The following is a 23,474-nucleotide window of genomic DNA, read 5'->3' on the forward strand; positions in this document are numbered from 1 at the left end:
ATGACATCCTGGTAGTCGAAAAGCATTGTTTCACACACGTTAGCACGACGCTGTTTTGATCTTTCAAAATGGTTTTCACTGATCTTTCCGATGCCAGTAAAATCTCTGACTGTGATGGGTCGATTTCCTTCACCAATTTCTTTATTTTATTGACGTGTTGAACATGAGTTGATGTTGATGTTGTTTGATGTGAAATTTAGCTTAGATGTCATTGGCAGTCATACTAATCTAGGGAAAAAATATTTCGACGAATGAGTTTTCGCGCGAAATTCAAAATAAAAAAACTTACTATTATTTGCCCACAATAGTAGATGCTGTGGGGCGTAAGGCAAGAAAGTAAGACTGTTGCATCTGTCGCAAAGGTTTGTCGAGCTTTTCTTCTTAAGTACCTATGGCGTGCATTTTGTTGTTGTTGTTCGACTCTTTCGAGCAAACGGTTGCATTGGTTAGCCTTTGTCTCAAATCGGAAATTCTCGTTTTGATCTCAGTCGGAACAGATATCGACTCCAGATCCTGTGCAGCTAGTTCAGCCGATGGTGCATACCAAACCATGGCTTCCATAAATGTCAGTCTTTGCTCCAAACTTACTTTCATTAATAAATGGTGGGCAAATCTTTGCATTTCACTTGCTTAAATTCTACAGCACCTGTTCAATTGTTTTTCTCTCAGGAAGAAAATCGGTTTTTGAAAATATAAAGCATTCGAGAAATGCAGTGGCAACGTTCAACATAATTGAAATATTTCGAAATTTTCAATTTTACTTTTCGGGCATCAATCAACTTAACTGTCTCGCAATATTTACTCTTTATTTATAATTTCACGCATTGATTTTGAAAATGTTTTGAAACAGCAAATTTTATTGTTCAAAAATTAAAAAAAAATAATAAAAAATAACAAAAATGAGTGATTGTGCGATGAATATAAGTGAGGCGGAATTAAACAACTTCATGGAACTATCCGAAACGATTGAGGAATCACTAGAACTAGCTAAAAGAGGAACCGAACAAATAAGAAACGAAATTGAATTGTTGAAACAGATACAAAAGTTTCATGAAGAATACGACTTTCTAACAACCGCGTTAAATGACAAAGCAAGATCAAAGTCGGAAATTACAACACTTAAAAGGGAGCTCTTCACTTTAGTACGAAAACGCATAGAATTGCTTCGTAATTTCAACAAACATTGCGACGATTTTCAAACGGACATGAAGTTGATGCGCCGATTGCAGTCGTCAAGCGACTTACAATACGACGTCGGCGAAGCTGGAAGCGAATGTGACGATGCAGACGATGTAAACGAGAGGGTTGGTATACGCAACACGACTGGAAGGGAAATATGGTGCAGTGAATGGTTTTCTCCACGCTCCTCTGGTACTACTTTTGCTTAGTCGTAATTATGGAATAATTCTACCATCAATAAACCCGTTCTTGAAAGACGATTTTCATTAAGAGTCTACTCTATGGATTGCATTTTTATCAAATCTTGGGCATCTTGTAACAGTTAGATACTCAAAAAGTGCTAAAAATGCATTCCTGAGCTGCAAACATACATAAGTACATAAATATGGTATATAAGTGTCCTTAAGATATATATATCTGATTCATAATAAAACAACATTTAACACTATTCGATACAAGTACGATATTTGCAGTCCATTGAGGCTCTTGGTTTTTACTAAGAAGGGTAGAGAAGCGACAAACGAACGATTAGTACATTTCCTCGATGTGAACTTGAATAAATTCTCCGAGTGTGGGTTGAAGCAGAAACAAACATGAAGCTTTAAACAGAGCCAACAAAAAATTCAAGCCTTCAAGGTATAAAAGTAGCCATTAGAGAGCTTCGTAACTACCTTATCGACAGCGAAGCTTTTCAAACTATGCCCCCATTATCTTCTTCATGATACTTGGATACCACAAGCTTTTCTGCGATGTTTTTCATGCACTCAGTTGCGATGAGTTTGTCCCAAAAAAGCTTTGTGTCCCAAAAAGCTCAGTAAGTGAGTGAAAATCTGAGCTAATACAAAAACCGAAACTCTCCTGTGCGAAGAATAAAAAGCGACGCATCTCAACGAGTGCCACGAGCGTAATAATTTACCACAACCTCGTCTCCTACACGCTTGTGGTATGCGTAGAACCGACTTCGTTGTCGTCCTTCTACTGCTGTGGTCCTTTTATTAAGCAGTCGTGACATCGTGCGCAACATCGACAACTTTTATACAAAATAACACGAAAGGTGAAATGAAGAAATCAGTTCAAATCGCGACGTTTCAGCGTACGGATGCGACCATAATTGTGGCGCGTAAACGCAGCGTGCTTATTTCCTACAGATATATATCACAGGATTGCCGATTATAAAATCCACTAGTGCGAATTTCGCATGATTCGCCCAAACAGATTGGCGTGTAGTGAGCTAAACTAATTGTATGTGAAAGTTTTCGATAACGAAATGGTTCTCAGTGTGTGAGTGCTTATTTGGCAATAATTTTCGCAAACATTGGCGGAAACGGAACCAGCCGCCTACCAACCTCATTCCATTGCCGTGGTCCAAATATTTTACCATTTTGTTTGAGCTAGTGTCGGTGAAAGCACTCGCGCTATACGCGGGAATTTCCGTCTGTCGTTCTTGTGTGCGTCGCGTTTCGCTGTCGCTTTCGGTAAATTCACGTAAATGGTTCGTGGGTCGGTCGGACGACTGATCGGTATTTGCATCGGTCAAGCATTTTAAACGATATATGACTTTCGGTGGCGAAAAGTCCACAGTGTTTGTGTGTGTGTGTGAAAATTTTATCAGCCGCTAGCTAAAACCGAGCGCAATTATTTAATAGCTGACCAAAGGTGCCAGCTGCTCACTGCGTATGGATTTCGACCTTGCAGACTCGCATTCGTGGCTCCTTACTAAGAAGGTACAAAAACGATGATTACGGTTCGATTTTCTCGTATGTTTTCACATTTTCAATGAGCCACAGGAACACTTTAGCCCTACATCCATTAAACACCGGGAGATGCAATTAGGCCATTATACTTGTAGGATAAATCATCATTAGCTAGAGCGGGACATTGCAAATTAGACTTAAAGCATTCCAGTTTACTATTCCCAATACGTACCCAAAGTAGTGTTTCTATGTTATAAAACGCCGAGACCTTGTCGAAATCTGTAGAGAAATAACCCTTTTACTGATCAGGTACGGGAAGCAGGGTTTTAGAATTAAACTCGGTCAGATCATGATTATAAATATATATAAAAAGAAATTTTCACTAGAAACAGCAACACATTTATATAAAGGGTGATCCATTTCGAGGTTCCCTTGAAATTTAATAGAGAATGTTTATTATCATTCGAAAGAACATTCTTTGGCATTTTTTTTAAGATTATCTCTTTTTAAATGTTGTCCCTTGAGTCTGGCGAAGGAACCGCGTGATGTTTTGCTCCAAGGCCTAAATCGAAGCGGGATTTTCCGCATAGACTTTAGACTTCACTCATCCCCACAGGAAAAGTCGAACATTGTGATATCACATAATATTGGTGCCCAATCGATCAGCCCAAAATGTGAAAGTATGTGATCATCAAAAAAAATGTTAAATGTCGCCGAGATTACGACCTTAAGCTCAATCATAAAATATTCGGGTAGCACGGCCCACAAACCACACCCAACCGAGATCTATCCAAAAAAGGCTATAGTCCTTCTCCTTGGATCACCAGTTGTATCACAATCATTGATAAGATCGTATGAAAAAATAGTTTCGGCCGAAATTGACAGTTTGAAAACATAAAAACCGCTAATTTGCTCCAACACTTGGATTATACTTTAAGGCGGTATTGAAGAATATTTAACTATTGCCTATTATCGGACTTACTTAAGCTGACTTAGGCTTTTCTGCCCCGCGAAAACTGTTGAATAAGATGAATAAGTAAATGAAACCACAGAGTTCGTAAACTTTAAATTTTTAAGAAAATATTATTTCTGTAAACTAGATAAAATATGTTTTTATTTCTGTCAGTCGAGCAATAAGGAAAATTAATAGTGGCCTGTAATTGGATGATAATCGCCATAATATAATATATTATTGTTGAGAGTGGGAAGCAAGTTAACTAGCTTTGATGAAACGTTCGGAAACCTATGGATGCCGCCGTTGTTAGGCTAGCTCGTGGGAAGCTGAGTTCGTCGCCTGACTCGCAGTAGGTATATAATCGATAGATCGATTAAAAGCTCTGATTTATTTTGACTTTGATTAGTTACTAAATAATTAATGATGGAATATTTTACAAATTATTTTTTTATTATTTTTCATTGGAAATTCATTATTCTACCAAAATACCTGCTGCACAAATGTTTCTTTGCTTTGAAGTTCTCACAACTCTGACGCTTTCCCATTTTGTGGGCATCTAGCAGTCGGAACGGGTGCTCCCTAGCTCTTTAAATTAGGGGCAAGCGTTGCTAACTGAAACTATAATCAATATTCGAATCAAAACTCCCGGAAGGCTTAAGCTATTATTAAATAGAACGATGTGGGTCTGTATGTGTCTTTGTGCTACTAATTTTAGTGTGAAAACATTAATTTTCGACACAAAAAGCTTCATAAACATTTTATGAATTCAATATCCATTCGGTCACCCGTGCACCCGCGATCAATGGCACGGCCCATCACGTAATTGCGCGCCGTCCATCAGCCATTAAGAGGGTCACAATTCCAAATCAATTAATTTAACAACAAAAGAACTGTCATGTAAATAAATAAATAATGACAAGTATGAAAACAAACCGAAATTATAACAATGGAGCGAAAAGCGACAACTGAGACATAATAACGGTATGTGCACAAAAAGTATGATAGCAAAGAAAAATGAGAAAACGATTGAGGAAAAACGTTCAGCGTACACAACAGCAACAACACAATTCATACGTAAATGTATCTGGTATATAATATATAGAGTAAATTAAGTATGAAATACATATTTACTTGCACGCTTGCATACACATAAATATTCGGAATGGTCGTGGAACGCAACCTATCGATTGCTGCAATGCAGTGTTGTATTTCGCCGTGAGTCTTTTGCGACGAAACCAGCTCAAGGAAGCGCCCACGGTTGACTGAGTGACGGCATCGCCGGCGCTTGAGTGATTGGACGCACCCACCGCATTCACAAACAGCACCCTCCCATTCGAGTATATCGTTTGCTGATTTCCTTGATGACGATCTCCACTTGTACGAGTATTATGTAAACATCCGGTTGTAGACGGCCAGCCGCCAGTCGGCTAGTAGTTGTCATTGTTGGGCCATCCTGTTGCGCTCCGTTTCATCGCTTTCATTTCCACACGGCTACGACTCAATGCACTCGGGCCGTTCATAACAATTTTTAGTTTGAATCGTTTTTGTTGTTGTCTGTATTGAACTGACAGACACATCAATTAAAAGCAATGTCAATGTACTGACAACACTGGCAAACGTAAAAAAAACTCTGAGCCGATTCTGCGCCGCCGTCGCAATCCGGACAATGAGTTTGGGCTTTTGTAGTTCATTGATTGGCAAGTGGCGATATGAGTTCGAATAAAATGAGTTGTTGAAACGATTCCATTGGCACACCTCTTTGTTTGCTCGTCACATCCATTTAACTTTCCTTACTAAAATAGTGGCGCTTCGTAAGCTTGCCTTTATGAGTAGATTACAATACAATATAGAGTGGCATAGGTCTGTCAGCTAAAAAATCTTAAAAACTGACAATAATATGGTTAGCATTAGAACATTTAAAAGCAGTTGCGTAGAGAATTTTCGGCAATTTGAAAAAAGGAATTGAATTTCAATTTGATTTTAACAAAGTTTATGACAGATAATTGACTTTACTATAAAAAATATGAACTTTGGAATATATTTCTCTTATATTTACAAGCATTGTGACAAAAAATCATCCGAAAATTGCAATTAAACTCCTCGGGTGAATGATATTATAAACGAATGTATTTTGCTAAGTTGATAAGACTATCTTTAACTATGCCAAATATGGACGCAATCCCCTCCAAATGTGTTCAATAAAGCTCATTGTATTTTTTTCGATATTCTTGATTTGATGCATCATGATTTTGTTCCAAGAGGACAGACGGTCTAAGGACGGTCTATATGGCCGTATTGAGGCACTCGCGTGAGAACATCCGCCGAAAACGGCCCGGACTGTGGAAGAACAATTCATGGATTTTGCACGATGATAATGCACCATCACATCGAGCCACGATTGTGACCGAATTTAAGACGCAAAATATCATCTATCAACCACCGTATCAGCAGATTTCGCTCCCAGTGATTTTTCTCATTCGAATGAAGGAGCTTCAGCCATACCAAAAAGTGCTTTTGAAAAGTGTTTCGAGGACAGAAAAATCATTGGCATAAATGTGTTACATCTGGTGAGGGACTATTTTGAAGGCGACAATAAAAATATTGATGTATAGTAAAATATATTTCGGTTTATTTACATTTTTCATATACTTTTTTGTCATAATGTATGTAAATATAAAATTGTCTTATAGAATATTTGTACAAAGTAACGAAAATTTTGAAATCATACGTTTTATGACGGTCAATTTAGTTGGTTGCCAAAATCTTTCGTTTCGTTCGGAACCTCAATAAGTTTTGGATTAAATGAGAAGTATGTCAAAGTACAGAAAGGTGGAAATTATTGGATTATTACACTATAAAGAACAAGTAACCAAACTTTTTATAAGCTCCGAATTTGTTAATATCAAAGTCAAGAAAGTACTTTTAAGCTATTGTCAACATTTTATAATAAAAAAAACGCTGTGAAATGATTCAATATTCGATTTTCTGGGAAATTTTAAATATGTTACAATCATATACTATATGTATGATATCTTATTAACTTATTTTATAGGTTATATACCCACTTAGTTTTATTACAAAATTTTGCTTCTTTACGTTATCGATATTTATATTTAAACACCTAGTTAACTCTAATGACCATGAATGAGTGCCGAAAACTCAACTAAACAGGCTAAATTTAATAAATTATGCATGTAGAAGATATGGAGTTAAGTGAAAGGTCAAATAAAGTGACACTCAATCTATATTAATGGTTAAACTCAGGTGAAAAGTCAAAGTGGATGCAAATTACACATAACACAAATTAACGATAGAGGAAGATTGGATTAAATGCATACGCCTTTGGTTTTTTTCAAGTGAACTTGCAATTTTATAAAGATAAATTCCACATTGACCGACATATTTGGCACAAAGTCTGCTAAAGAAACGAAAATCATTTTATGTGAGATGAGATGAGATGAGTTGAGATCGTTCGTAGATCAATTTCAAATATTTTCAGCATTAACCTATAGTATAGCAAATATTATAAGTTCAACTAATTTTACTAAGATTTCTTATATATGAATCGATATATTAAGCTAACTGAGAGTTGGAAAATTTAAAAATAGGCATATATGTAAGTGCTAAAGATAAAACCAACCCGAAGTTATCCATTTTTGACAATAAGAAGGCATGCTCTCTCACTCTTAAGATACTTCACTGATTAACCGCTATTTTCGAAAAAAATCAGCTTTATGCACTGAGGTCCACATATTTGTACATATAGGCATGGACAGTAATGGTCTAGTTTTGAAACCGCGAAGTGCCATCTTAGCTATTGATGATAGATTTGATCTGTTTTTTACTTAGCGACTTATCGCACTCTTAGTAGTTTTCTCCACTGCTATGTGGGAAAGGTGCGATAACTAACATTATGCATGATTGCGCCCATTTTAACATCTATAGGGGAGAGTTAAAGAAATTCGTCCTTAAAAAGTTTGGTATCGTATGCTTTGTGGGATATGTATTGTACCTTAAACTATTTAGGAGCGGGGCTATGGGCATTATTTGAAAAATCTCAGAGTACAGATTCCTCTCACTACTAAGATTCACTGAATTTATATCGTAATTTGAAGCTGAGCTAAGACACTTCATAGGTTTCCAACTAACGGAATTTTGTAGGCGTGGCAATTCTTCTATTTCACGCTTCTACCATACCGATCTTCAAGGAACATGTGAACAAAGTTTCATCACAATAACTCAATTTTTACTCAGGTTATCGTGGCACCTTCAGACCTGACGGACTGAAATCAGGGTTTCAAATTGTACTTTTATGCAGATAATCTGAATGAGTTTTTAGTTTATTTAACTATTATAACTATTATATTCTGTAGCTATACACGAGCATATAAATTGATATTGGGAGAAAGAACCTAATATTAATCTCCGTTCTGTTGGCACAATTCGATCCTTTTAAATAACAACTAGTCTTCAAGCTCTTCTTCATGAATACCTGTTTATATCATTCATAGCTTATTAGAATAATTTTCATGCACAATTTCTTAAAGAGTTGCGCCAAGATAAAATCGAAGTTCGGTAGCAATTTCAAATAAAGTAAACTTCCGTGTGCTCGGGCCTCCACAAAATTCAAATTTAACTTTGCGCTGATAACTTGCAGAGCTCACATGTGCCTTAATGTGCGTTTGTGTGTGTGTGAATGCCAACGAAACTGTTTTGGCTCGCAATTATTTACTCAATATCGATTGAACTTCGGTGCACACGTGAATGAATTTCGCCTGACACACACACACACACGCGCATACAAAAACACACACAATTGGGCATGTTTTGCCAAATGGAATTTACATTTTTTGGGTTTGCAATATTTTTATACAAGCCTTGCTCTCTACTCCAGCGACTGTCATTATAGCCCATAAATTTTAAGATTTGCATTTCGAACTAACTGCCAATTTCTTGGCACACTTTTGCCAATGCCGCATGGCGCCGCACACCAACGCAGCAACACACACAAACACGTGCGCATGTATGTATTGGCGCGCAAAAAGCACTTCCGTGCCTTGATACCAGTGTGTGTGTGCCTATAGGTTCGTATGTGCCATCAGCTGTTTTGGATAAACAATTTCGCCAACTGGCCGTCGCCAGGTGGAGTGGGCGTGCAACCGAGCGGGGGCGGAGTACGTGCTGAGCTGGCAAGAGCTCTCACGTTTCGGGCATTATGGAAATTATACAAATGCCACACGAATCTGCACATTTTGTAATATAACAAGCTTTGTGCGCCTAAATGTATGCTCGGAAATAGCAAAAGTAGTAATAGAATTCTCTTTCGGTGCGGTGAGTAGTACACAGGTGCCTGCGAATGTTGCTCGTGTGTTGCGCGATAGTTTCACAACGTACGAAACATATAGACACACATTTCGAGCAAAGCACAAGACATTGGCTTCCTCACAGAAACAGCGCAGACATACATGTACCTACATATCTACATATGTGTTATATGTGTACAGTGTTATTGTATTGAATTACATAGTTGCACGCAGTTTCGAGAGCTCCGATAGATAAATCATCAAATACATTTATGTTCACTTGTAAACAAGCTGTAATGTACTTAAACTTATATATTACTCTGAGTCATATGCAAAGTAGCTGGCAAATGTTCCTCAGCACAATTTGTAATGTAATCGTTTTTTGTAAGTGGTGGGCATTCAACATTGCGCTGCTGACTTGCTAGATATAAGTGACTCGTCAGGAAGGCTCTATAATAGTTTGGTGGATATAGTTCGAACGGTGTTTGAAGCTTTAGTAAAGGTTAGTAATTGTATAAGAGCTAATATTCGAGTCTGTTCGAAAGTAACTTTAAGAAAATTATATAGGTCGAAAAAGTCGTTTCGTATTTCCAATCAAACTTTAACTTATTTTTATATATTTATCATAAACTTCATTGAACCAAATATGTAGGTACTATTTTGGTCGACCACTTTCCGTCATTTTTCAGCTAGAAACATTATTCCAACAGTGTAAAAGTTTTCTGGTTTCTCGGCGAAAAACTGCAACAAGTAATTTTCACAGGCTCCTTTTGAGGTCAACTTTACTCCATTAAGGGAGTTCTGCATTAATCGAAGCAAATAGTAGTCCGAAGGTGCAAGGTCAGAGCTATATGGTGGATGCATCAAAACTTCCCAGCCAAGCTCTCCCAGTTTTTGCCGAGTCATCAAAGATGTGTGTAGCCTAGCGTTGTCCTGATGGAAGACGAAGCCCATTCTGTTGATCAGTTCTGGCCGATTTTTTCGATTGCTAACTTCAATCTCATCAGTTGTTTATAGTAGAATATAGAATCAATCGTGCGACCAGGCTGGAGCAGCTCATAGTGATTCCTTTCCAATCCCATCAAACACTCAGCATAATCTTTCGAGGTGTCAATTCTGGCTTTGCGACGATTTGTTGAGCTTCACCATGCTTAGACCATGATCTTTTTTGCACATTATTGTCGTATTTGATCCACTTTTCATTTCCTGTTACCATTCGCTTCAGAAATGGTTCGATTTCATTTCGTTTCAGCAAAGAAACGTAGATGTTAATTCGGTCCATTTAATTTTTCAGAGACAATTCATGTGGTACCCAAACATCGAGTCTCATTTTGAGTCAGCCTTGTTTTAATGGTTCAAAACCATTTGTGATGAATGTGAAGTTCCGTAGCGATGTCATGGCTGCTTATGTGATAGCCATGGTCAATCTTTTCCATAATTTCATCGACTTTTCAACGATGGGTCGAACAGAGCGGGGTCCATCTTTCACATCGAAATGTCCAGAACGAAAGCGAGCGAACCATTGTTGTACTACACGGGCTGATACAGACACTATCGTCTCCGTAAACTTCACAAATTTCATTGGTGGCTTGCGTGGCATTCTTCCCTTTTTTATACAAAAGTTTCAAAATAAAGCAAATTTCTTCATTATTTTCACTTATTTTTGAACAGATGTATCTTTTTGTCAACTGCCCCGAATTTATATATATATTTTGTTCAAATGAAGCTTAAAATCTCACCTCTCCAACGCTATATTGTATGACACAATGTGATTGGTAACACTGCAGATATACGACTGAAACGACATATATTGACAAAATAGGAAAAGACTTTTTCGACTACCCAATATTTAAATACTGGAGCAGACAAGTGATATAGCCCCAGCTGTTACCACTCAAACTGAGTTTTGCGCAGCTTCCAACCCCAAATACACTCGTACTGCAAGGTCGCATGCGAAAGAGGACACAAACGCTGTGCTGCACCGTCTGGTTATCTATTTATTCGGCATTCACCTTAATTTTCGTGAGACTGACTTTTACGAGTTGAGATGGGGGAAACTATAGATGGCCATGTGGGTATTATGGTTGGCATCGTAAATTCATAAAACCCTTCACCGTTGGAAGATTTACGATTCTTCAGTGATCATAAATTCATGCACTTAAAACAGCAGATATTTCCACTCATGTAACTATTGTATATAAGAACATGTACATATAAAGAGTGATTTTTTAAGAGCTTGATAACTTTAAAAAAAAAAAAAACGCATAAAATTTGCAAAATCTCATCGGTTCTTTATTTGAAACGTTAGATTGGTTCATGACATTTACTTTTTGAAGATAATTTCATTTAAATGTTGACCGCGGCTGCGTCTTAGGTGGTCCATTCGGAAAGTCCAATTTTGGGCAACTTTTTCGAGCATTTCGGCCGTATAGCCCGAATTTCTTCGGAAATGTTGTCTTCCAAAGCTGGAATAGTTGCTGGTTTATTTCTGTAGACTTTAGACTTGACGTAGCCCCACAAAAAATAGTCTAAAGGCGTTAAATCGCATGATCTTGGTGGCCAACTTACGGGTCCATTTCTTGAGATGAATTGATGTCGCGAAGTTTTCCCTCAAAATGGCCATAGAATCGCGAGCTGTGTGGCATGTAGCGCCATCTTGTTGAAACCACATGTCAACCAAGTTCAGTTCTTCCATTTTTGGCAACAAAAAGTTTGTTAGCATCGAACGATAGCGATCGCCATTCACCGTAACGTTGCGTCCAACAGCATCTTTGAAAAATACGGTCCAATGATTCCACCAGCGTACAAACCACACCAAACAGTGCATTTTTCGGGTTGCATGGGCAGTTCTTGAACGGCTTCTGGTTGCTCTTCACCCAAATGCGGCAAGTTTGCTTATTTACGTAGCATTCAACCAGAAATGAGCCTCATCGCTGAACAAAATTTGTCGATAAACACATTTCGAACCGAACACTGATTTTGGTAATAAAATTCAATGATTTGCAAGCGTTGCTCGTTAGTAAGTCTATTCATGATGAAATGTCAAAGCATACTGAGCATCTTTCTCTTGACACCATGTCTGAAATCCCACGTGATCTGTCAAATACTAATGCAGGAAAATCCTAACCTCAAAAAAATCACCCGTTACATATGTATTAAGTATAATATGATGCCAGCAAAAACAAAGTATGGCGTGAAAAAGTGGGTGCCGGGCAAAAACAAAAGCAGCTTACGACAACACAATTTCGCAGACACTAAAATTATAGCCGATATCGGTGTTGCCAACGTTGCCGTTGTTGTCTTTTATACGAGACGAGGTGAAGTGCTTACTGGCAGTACATCACTCAAGCGAAAGTAAGGCGAAATTGAATGCTTAATACCGTTATAAAATACTTAAGCTGCAGTCTGCAGTGCCCGCTGTCTCCTCTTGTCCCGAGTTAGCTAGTTAAGGCGTTAATAATGCTCTATTTAATAAACTTGGAGTACAAAAAGAAACGTGTGATTTGAGAAAAGAAACTAGAAGTTTAAGTACTTTATCTAAAATTAGTGGATTTATACGAGTATAAACAATTGTTTATCGAAATTAAAGGAAGTCCCAAATTTAACGCACGACTGGAATTTAATAGAAATTGGAGATTTTCTAGCTTTCGGTTGTAATTTTTTTATTCAATCATAAAGTAAATAGGATAGGGTTATTACAAAATAATACATCGGGCAAATAGCCTCCACGGCTTTTCATACAAATACAAGTTCGTTTGTTGAGATTTTCTCCTCTTTTAAAGCACACGTGGTTCTTGGCTTGTTGCCATAGACCTTTGATTTGAAATTACTCTACAAAAATAAATCTAATGGTCAGTCATTGAAGTGTTTCACGGGCTGTATGACCTGTGACAGCGTCTTGTTGAAACCTTTTCCTGACTCTGGGTGATCCATTTCGAGGTTCCTAATTTTTTAAAGAAAAAACACAGGGAACTTCATATTTAATGAGAAATGTTTATTATTATTCGAAAGAACATTCCTAGACATGTATTTTTGAAAATTATCTCTTTCAAATGTTGACGCGACTACGTCTCAGATGATCACTCGTTGAATCCATTTTTCGATAATTTGTTCACGAATTTTGATCGGTAATTGCCGAACGACATGCGTGATGTTTTGCTCCAAGGCCTGATTCGAAGTGGGATTCTCCGTATAGACTTAAGATTTTACATATACCCAGAGGAAAGAGTCTAACGGTGTGATATTACACGAGCTTGGTGGCTAATTGACCAGCCCAAAACGTGAGATTTTCTGCTCACTGAACTGTTCTCTCAACAGATCCATTGATTGATGAGATGTATGGGAAGTGGCGCCGTCTTGTTGACACCAAATATCACCGAGATCACGAGCTTCAAATTCAGGTATCAAATAGAGGGTTATCATAGCGCTGTAACGGTCGTCACTGACGGTAACGTTATCACCGACATTATTTTTGAAGAAATATAGACCGTCCAGCGGTCCACAAACCATGCCAAACAGTTATTTTTTTCTGGATGAAATTTCGGCTGTTGAATCTCTTCAGGTACCCACTGAGCCAGTAATGGGCCTCGTCGCTGAACAAAATTTGGTTTGTAAACATCTGATCTTCTTGAAACTTTTCAAGAGTCCATGGAACGAAGCAATTGAGTTGCTCAGTTCTTGTTCAAGCTGTATTTTGTACGCTTTTAATTTAAGTTCTCGATGTAAAATGTGCCAAGTCGTTCCATACGTTAGTCGAACGATTTGTTAACGTTGTTCAGGCGTAAGTCTTTTCATCATGAAATGCTTAAAGTGAGTAAATTTAAGATTGTGATAAACAGCGGAAATTAAAGCTGGTCAGAAGTGTTCCAAAAATCATTTTTCCATTTAGTTTACAATAATAAAGTAAAAATAACAGTACAAAGTCTCATGTATACAAAGCAAAGCTAACTCCTGGGGGTTGCAATATACCACCACTGTGACGTTTATTCTTCTTGTTGGCTTCTGTGACACATGCTACCGCTCGGACATCGCTGCTAAGCTGCTACTGCTGCTCCCGCTGTTTCGGCCACAAAGTGCCCAACTAACAAGCACTTAGTCTTAGAAGCTACAACCTACTTCTCACAGCTTTCTTAGTTGCCACTGCTGCTGGAGGTGCTGGTTGTGTCATGTGGGTCGAGAACATGCCACAAAAAGTGACGTTCGTTAGGTGGTTTGAGTAGGTTTAGCAGCGTGTGTTGGTGCGCCTCTTTATGAATCAAAATTCAGTGGCGCTGGGGACAGTTACAAAAACCGGTGCTTCAGTGTATGCTTTTGCACTGCCATTGTTTGCTAATGTTTATTTTTTCTTAGGGACGTGTCCGGCGCAGTTGTGTCGTGTTCATTTGTCAGCGCGCCAAACGAATGGAAAAGTAAAACGCTTCAAAATTATATTCGACAATAAAGTAAAACAAACACATGCGCCAGCGTGTGGAAGAACTTTTATTTTAGCAACAATAACAATTCACACATTCGCAAACATCCTTGGGAGAGTTGCCATTAACACGAGCGACATCTTGTGGGCCTGCCACATTCAGCCGCACAACGCTGCAGCATATGTGTGCGGAGGCATGTACATATGTTGTGAGGTATAGTAGAGCGTATATAAATATGAATGGCGAATATTTGAGTGGAGGAAAAAGAATATTTGCTGCCTTGTGCCGTAAGCCTCCCAGAGCAGATCTATTTCGTCGAGGAAGAATAGTACCGGTACAGCAGAGTGTGCGTTTGTATGTGTTCGATCGGAGGTTTTGTTTGCTCTACACACACCTTTGTTCGTGTGCGAGTTTTGTCGGCTGCTAAATTTTCTTCATTTTTGGCGCAGCTATTCTACGCGTTTTACTTTCACTTTCGTCTCAGCTCGTGCACGCCGGTTGGGCCAAGGACGCTTTCGGGTGTACCGACTGCCGAAGATTAATGATTATTAGCTTGTATCCCCGTTGTATCAAAGTGTGTATTTTATGAAATCACGACGTGCGCCATATCGCCGCCGACTAACGCCCCTCAGCGGGCTGTAGCCTTATAAATAACAGTAAAATTTCACACAAACACACACACACACACATTTATGTGTTGAAAATTCAAAGAGTAAGCATTAAGTCGCTTGTGAGCCACAGCTCTGGCCTGTATATACATAGCTATATACTTGCCTTCGTAAGTAGAATTTAGTTGAATCGCACGAAGGACTCCTTTCTGCTTTCTTAGCCGTATATCGCTCGTCAATTGCTTAATAACTGTTATACGGCAGAAATATTTATTTTGTGCCGCAAAGTCAATTTCATATTTTTATTACTAATTTCTAATTCACTAATATGTGGCTTAGTATGAGCAGTCGCCTCAGCATTATCCTTGAAGTTGGCAACCTTTGGCAGTTCAGTTTTTCTGCTATCATTTTGTAAGTGGCTTAAACCTTCAAGGGGACCCAGTTCTCTGTGTTTAAACGCCATTAGCGTTTGTGTGTAAACTTAAGCAGACATACATATACAATTATGTGTGTGTAGCAAAGTACAGATGAACACACCTATTCTTTACGCAGCGCCGATGCTCTATCCCGCCCCTATTTGCCTGTCATCTGCTCCACCTTGATTTACGCTCCACCTTGTTATGTATTACACATATGTGGGTTTGTGTCATTTCCCATTTATTACTGTATTTTGTGAGGAATGTGCGCACCCATACACACAAACACACTCACACAGGCACACAGGCAGTATGTGCCCCCAAATACGCGCTTGTGTTGGTTAATGTGCGAGTGTAGTAAACATATAGATCCGAGCAAATATCCATCATGTCATGCATGAATGTGCATATGTATGCGCGTGTATGTGCTTGTGTGCCCGCAAATAGATGCGTGTACACAGATATTTATTATTATACAAATGCTGCACAAACGCACGCACGCGCGGGCACAACTCAATAAATATTTTCAAGATAATTTATATGCAAAACAAGCTTTGACTTCTTTGCCTTGTTTCCGAACTTTTTCTTCTTTGCCCGCTTATGCTTTTTTATTCTTCGTTTATTTTGTTTATTTTATTTATTTTCTGTGTTTTTCGCTAATTTTTTTCGTCCTCTTTTTTGTTGTTGTTTTTGCCGAGCTGCCAGCCAACATTAGTTGGTGCTGTCGTTTATTCGGATTTTCGGCTTTGGCTTCAACTTTTTGAGTTGTGGCTTGGGGGCTGTGGTTGCGGCTGAGGTCTGGAGCCCCTGAGATTGTGCCAGTGACAGTGTTTGTCAATGTGGCGGCGAAGGTGTGCGGGTGGGTGTGTCCTGAAATTGATTTTTTCACACACTACCCATCGCAAATTAACATAAACGTATAGGCTCTCACACACACACACGCACATGCAAAGCAAACAATATACACACATACATGCATATGCATTACACAAACGCTTGTGGTGTGTACGTAGGCGCTCGCATGTGGGTTTTATAAAATTTATGAGCCCGTTTAAATTGTACTGATTGTTTGGCATTTTATAAATGAAAAACTTCCCAGAGGAAAATGAGAAACTCGCAGCCTTCGCAAGGTAAAAGCGGAAGCTTGTATATGTGCGTGTGTTTGTGCTGGTGTTACTGTATCGCATAGGTCTATAAAAGCGCGCTTTGCAGCGTTTGTAGGAAGCGCACAGGCGCTTGCTTACGCTACCGATATCAGGCGCTTTAGGCGCTTTGGGTGTGTGTGTGTGTACTAAAATCGTTTATAAGGTGTTCAGTCAGGTGTTCCACACACAGTTATCTTAATAAATCACGCGAGACAAAGCAAGTATCAACTGGAAAATTCAATTCACTCATTTACTTGGCACCTTTGTAATAATATTTCTGTGCAATAAATAGCTGTTAATACGTGGCAGAGAAGATAGCAATCGGAATTATGTCTATTTCTTAATAAAGAAGAAGAAGCACGTCACTTGGCTACTTTTGTGCAACACCCTTTACACGCGCGCTCCCTAGCTTTGTTATTACCTCATTGTTTTTGGCATTGTTGCTGTTGGTGTCAACGATCATCAATCACATTTATGAAAATGATAAAATTTGCATAATAGAAATTTAATGATTGTAAATTTTTATGATTGTTAATGAATCGGCGAACCTTTTCAAAAGCACATAATATACTTCCTTAACACATACATACACATTTACTTATCATATATAGTCAGTCAACTGTGTCTACCGATATTTCTTCATATCCAGCGTGTGTTTCAGGCGTATAAAATAAATGACTGCGAGACAGCATGGCTATTGCTGTTGTTGTTGTGATTTTCTTCAAGGAAGTATCACGCTATTGCCCCGCCCCTTGCATAAAGGTTTGTGTTTCTTGCCATTATTCCGTAGATAAGTAAGCGCGCATGTAGGCACATAAGAATAAGCAAACGTCACACTCAAGTTGAGATATCACTTTGATGGATTTAATTTCTTTAATTAAATTCCTGAAGCGTTTGCGGTGTTGAACGCGTGTGTTTGAGTTACGTAACACATTCTCCATTCTGTGTTAATGTGTCACACGCAGGATTCCCGCTGCCACTAATGAGTAATGATTGAGGCAGCAAGCGGTTTTTTCCCTGTGACCTGGATGTCTTGCTGGTCGACATTAAATTTGGATGAAGAAGTGCTTCAAACTTCTTGGAGCAAGACAGTTATTTAGTGCAATTTGAAATGGTAACTGCATTTGAAGACACAATTTGTGGAAATCACAGAAAAGCGATGGCAATACAAGTTAAAAGTTCATTATTGAAAATGTGTGTGTAGAGATAACGGATTTCTTCCAAAAATCTAATACAGATTCCAGTACCTACTCCTGATGTCTTCAAAAATTCATAAAGTACCAATGGTTAATCATGCTTGCATTCCCTTTTTTATTTCGATTTTTTATTATATTTTTCTAAATCTTTAAATAGATTTAAAAGTTTAAAGAAAACCCTCAAACGTTAACTAGAAAGTTAGTTCTAAGCTTTGGGAATCTTTGCGATAAACAGTTTAAATTTTTCAAATGTTGGTCGAGTAGTATTTCGAAACGTGTCATGTTATTCTTGATTTGCACGGGTGTTGGATGTGGGTATCCGACAATATCCGTGTCATTTCCGAAACAAAAAGTTGTCTAAGTGGAACTGGGCGAATGGAAGCCAATAGAGAAGGTCTTCCGACGCGTAAAACAGAATACTGAAGGAACACAAGCCAGCTCACTTCCGTCTCTTATTTTCGCCTTCCGCAGGTTTTGAACAAGTGCATGCAAAAGTAAGTGTAGTTTTAAGTTGTTCCCTTGCACTTGAAAAGCGAGGGCAGTAAAAGAATGCATGCTCAGAGTTTTCAAAATACTCTGAACATGTCGGACAATTCGGATAATGTCGTGCTGAAATCTGGCTTCTAAAGCCTCCATATCCACTTAGTATTTGGGTTAGTCGGTATCAGTATAATGGCCCACTGTCCTTTGAGTAAGATTTGCCACTGCTGCAATATTGTTATAATTTGTATATTCGCTCGTATTCGTCACCTTGGATGTCAATAGGCATAATACTGGGTATTACTTCAGCTGGAGGCTTCCGTCCTACACTAGTCCCCAATAGCAACAAGGACGCAGACTTCGTAATTTGGATAATGGTTCTACCACGACGCCCTGAAGTTCGGTTGAGATGCGTGAAATATGGAGCTGTAAGCTCCAACCAGAGGACTCGATTTTAGATTCCCATCTGGGAAAAATAATTGTTCGAGCATTGATTTTTTAACTTCCTTCCGGTGTGGGTCTTCATTCCTGGTGGTTTGGTATAAGTGTTCGAAATGCCTGAAAAATATATTTGACTTAACTGGTTTGACTGCCGTTTGTCTAGTATATTTTTCGAAACTGACAACTCCCATAAAACTTATGGTCTTCTGAACAGATATCAGAGGTGCTTTTGTCGTTTACACAAACAACTTATAAAGAACATTCTGAATAACTGATTACTACATGGTTCTAATCATATGGGAATATAGTACTTTCAAAACTAGCAAACACACGCTTACACAGAAATTAATTTTCGTGTTGCTGTTTAGCTCATGCGAACATTGGTCCTTCCAGCGGCCGACGGCTTGTGGGTAGGAACATGCACAGAGTTCAACGGGCGGAAATGCACATTTGGGAAGAACTGAAGCCACGAAAGTCTCACTTCCACTGCATTACACAGGCAGACGGGCTCCTGCTGTGCAGTGGAACATATCGACCAGCACCCAAGCCTTATCCCAGCGAATCTAAACAACTTCTATACGCTCTTTCACAGCCTACTCGGATCAGTAACTCCGAGTTTCGTCCAACACACGAACACCCACTTACACATGTGATATACCGCACCAACAGCGCCTCCCTGTTGACACATTACTGCTACACTTTGTAGGAATGATGACAGTTCGTCTGCGTGAGCGAATGAGTGAATTTAGTGGTGCTCATGCCAGCTCCAAACAACGGCAAAGTGTAAAAAGCTCTTGATAGCTTGGTAGAGGCAGGCAGGAATACAGTCAGACAATAACAAAGGCGTACTAGCCGAAAGTATGTGTTTGTTTTGCCTGTCGGCTGCCTGGTTGCCGGGATGCCTGCTGCGGTTTAGTTAGCGAACTAAACATGGCTGCAGGCGAGCGACGGGATAGTGTGGTAGTGATTGTTCTGGCGGAGTGTTGGTTTTGCGGTCGCTGCGTGCGAGTGCTTTCGACACACACACACACCCCACTGCACGTAAACATTCGCTTTCAGATTCATTCTTGTGGTCGCGCGGCTTGACGAACGTGTGTGCGACGTCGCCTTCATTCGAACTTCTGAGCAGTAGGTGTTTAAGAGGCACCATGCGAAGGAGGCGCAAGGCGCTACTCACCCTTCAGCTCTCACACCCAAACCCCTCACATCCCTCAGTCACCTACGCTCTTGGCGTCAACCGAAATAGCAAGAGCACACATTCACTCGGCTTGCGTGTGGTTGCCTTCGGAGAGATTAGGTCATGGCAGGCAACTCGTGCGTACTCATTCAACGTTACTTAAACTATTTTATTGGATTTACAGTTTGCGGCTGCTGCTGTTTTCATTGTTGTTGTTGTTTTTGTTGTTACCGACGACCCCACAGCGTCTCAGCTTGAATATTTCTGAGTCTTTTATTCTTCCTAATTTCATTTTCTCCCCTTTTCTGTCCGGTCGCCGCATACTAAACTCGGTTGAGTGTTTGGCGAACGTGGTGTCAAATTGCTGACGGCATTTCGCCCTTTATTGAGTGCGCGCAATTTCCTCGACTTTGTTTTTTCGCATTTTATGACGTTTTCTGCTTCTGCACTTTCGGCCGTAAAGCTCCTAACAATCGGCATATAGGTATAGCAATTGAAGTTTCTTTCAGATTTCATCTCTACAAATTTTGTTTACATGAATCCTCCAAAGTTTCCGCGGAGTTGTGAAAATAATTTTTAAATTCGAAGACACCTCAAATGTGAATCGAAGTTTAAATTTATTCACTAAATTAAGACGCAAGTACTTCATTTTAATATATTTAATAAATTCATTTAAGTATCGGATTTTGGATTAGGATTCAGTCTACTTTGTGGGCTTTGAAACCCCTTTTTCTTCATAATCTTCTCCGCTCGCTTTTCAATGTTGACTAGTTTCGTAGAATAAACAACAAATTGTAGCCCCCCACAAGATTATCGAATGGACCACAAAACCACAAACGCGACGAATCGCCCCAATTTGGCTTTTTTCTCGGCTTCTTTCACACAATTGTAGCAAATTCAATTTTAATACGAGCGATTGCAACGAGGAATGTAAATGTATTTGTACATACACAATGTTATCAACCCATATTGCTTGACCCAGATGTATTCGGGCAAAAAGTGCCCTGTTGGAAAGAACTCGCAATTCGCTCGCAAACACTAAAGGGACTGGACTTTCTTTATCATCAAGATATGTATATGAAGAACCTTTGATTAAAAAGAAAACTCCGCTATTACTGGTTTTCTTTCAGAAACTTCCAGCTGAAAAATCTATAAAACTAACTAAAACTTTCAGGGAGCTGAACCTATGGTCTTGCAAAAAATTCTTTCAAGCTTCTGATATTTCATTTTCTTTCCCTTTATATAATATACTTGTACACTCTTAAATAGACAAGGATTGCCACGTTTGAAATAGACAAGCAAAAGGCCGACTAAGCTTTGCAGCAGGGTCATTGAGGAATCTTTGTGTCCTCACATATTTAAATCAAATGGAAAATAAAAATAAGAATATTTATTTGTTTGCTTTTATAAACCTATACTCATATTTGTTGTGTGTAATAATGTTCTGAACGCATGTTGCATAGAAATCAGTACGGAGGGGTAAATTCGACTGAGGCCGTTCTCTGTATGGCCGACTAACATTATGGAATATTTCTAAACGAGGTCCGTAAGTTCTTGGGTATGAAATATATAAGAGCATATTGGAATTACTTTAACACCAATGTTAGAATTGAGTGCCTAAATCTTCAAACATGTGAAGGTTAGATTCATTACGTTTGTATGTCAACACAAGACGTAGTGAGCAAGTACCCTAACCCTTCCACTTTTCTTTGAAATTTTGGATGATGCAAAGTCAAGCGAACGTGATGAAAGCCTACAGCATACACAGCTCGACCTTACAACTAGTTGCAAACGGCTGTAATCTTCTTCTTCAGTAGCATAGGCACTGCTTACCTGGATATAGCCGAGTTTACAACAGCGCGTCAGTTGTTCTTCCTTTTCGCTCTTTGGCGCCAATTGGATATTTCAAGTGTAACTAGTTCATCTCCTTCAGGCTTTTTTAACGTGGTGAAGGTCTTCCTTTTCATCTGCTTCCCCCGGCGAGTACTGCGACGAATACTCTCAAAGCTGCAGTGTTTTCATTCATGAACTATGTCAATGCCATCGTATATCTCGTTCAGCTCATCGTTCCATCGACTACGGTATTCGACGTTGCCAAAGCGAAAAGGATCATATATTTTCCGCAGAACCTTTCTCTCTAAAACTCGTTACGCCGACTCATCAGATGTTGTCATCGTCCATGCCTCTGGACGGGAATAATGAGGGACTTATAGAGTCTGTTCTTTGTTCGTCTTTGTTCATCAATAGAATACTTTATCTCTCAATTGGTTACTCAGCCCAAAATAGCACCAGTTGGCAAGAGTTATTCTGCGTTGGATTTCGAGGTTGACATTGTTGTTGGTGGTAAAACTGGTTCCGACATAAGCGAAATTATCTACAACTTCGAAGTTGTGACTGCCAACAGTGACGGGGGTACTTAGTCTTAGGTGTGCCGACTGTTTGTTTGATGACAGGAGCTATTTCGTCTTGCTCTCGTTCGCTACCAGACCCACTTGCTTCGCTTCTTTATCCAGCCTGAAGAAAGTAGAACTAACGGCGCAGTTGTTACGGCGAATGATATCAATCTCAACGGCATACACCAGTAGCTGTAGACTCTTATAGAAGATGGTACCTTCTCAATTCAGCACTGCAGCACGTATGATTTTCTTCAGAAGTAGATTGAAGAAGTCGCATGATAGGAAGTCGACCTGCTTTAAACTTCGTTTGGTATTGGACGGCTCCGAGAGGTCCTTCCCGATCCTGACGGAGCTTTCGGTGTTGCTCAATGTCAGTTGGTTTTCCGGGGATACCAAATTCAGACATAGCGGCATAAAGACAGTTCCTTTTCTTGTCATCAAAAGCAGCTTTGAAACCGACGAAGAGATGGTGTGTGTCGATCCGCATAAACAGCAATAATACCTTTGGGAAAAATAATCCGGGTAACGGTGCGCGCTTGCATGTGTGTTATTATTCGAAACGATAGAGAGAAAATCGAAAAGTAAAATAATACAAGCAAATTGAAGAGGAAGCCGAGAGTATACTTTATGTAAAGTGCATAACGCATTACTGCTATTTTGCAACATTGCAACAATGCTCTTTTTCTGGACCAAAATACGAAATTTGAGCTGCGAGTATGTAAATGACCGAGAAATCAAATGAGTGCGTTGGCAATGTAGCCCAGAGGGCTGGCGTTTTGGCACGACATGGTTTGAAATATGTATGTCCTTGGAATGTGGAATCGGGCTGAGTAAATATATGCCACATCATTTGTATTGGAGAATAACTTTGGTGAATCGCATTTTCTTTTCTGAACTTTAAATGAGTTAACAAAACCAAACATTTGCTTCGCAACCTGAACGCAAATACATATATATATGTATGTTGTTGTAGTAAATTCGTGCTTGTTTTTGTATTTATTTGTCTCTGTATTGGCTTTGCGCAAAATTTACGGCAATGCGCTGAAGCTGAAAGCAATTGGGAAAAAAGTGCA

General features: G+C 39.1%; 1 protein-coding gene across 1 annotated transcript in view; it reads left to right on the forward strand.

Annotated features, from left to right (window-relative positions):
- Positions 1-2,115: 2,115 nt before the first annotated feature.
- Positions 2,116-23,474, forward strand: part of LOC105231467 (uncharacterized) — a 166,186-nt gene continuing 144,827 nt past the window's right edge. The window contains exon 1 of the mRNA XM_049458540.1: positions 2,116-2,903. The gene's annotated coding sequence lies outside the window, so the exon portion shown is untranslated. The remainder of the gene's footprint in view (positions 2,904-23,474) is intronic.

The sequence above is a fragment of the Bactrocera dorsalis genome, chromosome 5 (assembly GCF_023373825.1).
Source record: "Bactrocera dorsalis isolate Fly_Bdor chromosome 5, ASM2337382v1, whole genome shotgun sequence".
NCBI classification, from domain to species: Eukaryota; Metazoa; Arthropoda; class Insecta; order Diptera; family Tephritidae; genus Bactrocera; species Bactrocera dorsalis.